At 37.8% G+C, this 1,085-nt stretch overlaps 1 protein-coding gene across 1 annotated transcript in view; it reads left to right on the top strand.

Annotated features, from left to right (window-relative positions):
- The window catches only part of LOC117111143 (tripartite motif-containing protein 45-like), a 12,020-nt gene that overhangs the window by 8,310 nt on the left and 2,625 nt on the right, over positions 1–1,085 (top strand). The window lies entirely within an intron of this gene.

Below are 1,085 nucleotides of genomic sequence, written 5' to 3'. Positions count from 1 at the left end.
TCAGGGACCTAAACACTGAGTATAGGCTGTCTCTTATACACATCTAGAGTATTTTTTTACAAATGAGTATGGTAATAAAATCTATAAATAGAGGTAAACATAAATCTAGAAGTGACCTCCTCATAAAGGTAACCAATGACCAGGGTCCCTCTTGTTCTTACTTAAGATCTAATGTGCTAATGTGTCTTAGGGCCTGTTCGAGCGAAAAAATATCCGTGCGATTACCAGTTAATTCACCGGTACACACTTTCTAAAACCGTTTGGACACTAGTCTAATTACCTTACCATCTGGATTATCCTCGACAATTTTCACCACCAAATTGCTTGGTAGTATATAAACTTGAATAAACTAGACTACGTACAGATTTTAAAGCAGCCATTATAAGTTACTAAGCTACATTATCGTTCCACCGTGCCGCGCTGTGTGTACGTGGGCCGGTTATAGTAGCAAGTAAACAAATGGGATAAGTTGAAATTTACTTCCAGAGTAGTTTCGTTACACGCATTTACCGTGAGCTAAAACTTGCTCGAACGGTCGACCACCCACTGAGTGCTCAGCGCGATTACCCGGTGAAATAAAGGGAATACGGTTGGTGTTTTTTGCTCGAACGGGGCCCTTAGGCAATTATGCCGACAAAACGCAAATCAGAGGATAAACAACACTCATTCATGACAAAATGGATTGGTTAATTTATTTAATTACATGTCAAAGATGTGGTAAACAGTACGTGGGAAAAACCACTACATCCCTTTACACTAGCTTCACAAATCATAAATCAGACATTAAACACCATAATATCCCATCAAGTTAAAAACTTACAGTCATTTAATACAAGATATATCAATTATAGGTATTGAGCGTATCATGAATAATCCAGAGGTGACGGAACTAGAGGGTTATGGAGAGTCTGCAGTCAGTTGGTTGTTACCATGCGCCAGTGATGTTGGAGTATATAGTAGTAGTACAGCAATATTAAACTATTATGTAGGCCTAATGAATGAATAAATTTCGGAGTTTGTCGGGTAGTGAAATGATTATTTCACATTTTAAGTGCTCCCTAAATTCATAAGTGTAAGCTAAATTA

Source organism: Anneissia japonica, unplaced genomic scaffold, assembly GCF_011630105.1.
Source record: "Anneissia japonica isolate Jap-2015-1 unplaced genomic scaffold, ASM1163010v1 scaffold1511_len2985839_cov193, whole genome shotgun sequence".
Taxonomy (NCBI): domain Eukaryota; kingdom Metazoa; phylum Echinodermata; class Crinoidea; order Comatulida; family Comatulidae; genus Anneissia; species Anneissia japonica.
The sequence above is the reverse complement of the archived record's forward strand: the minus strand, read 5'-3'. Positions and strand labels throughout refer to the sequence as shown.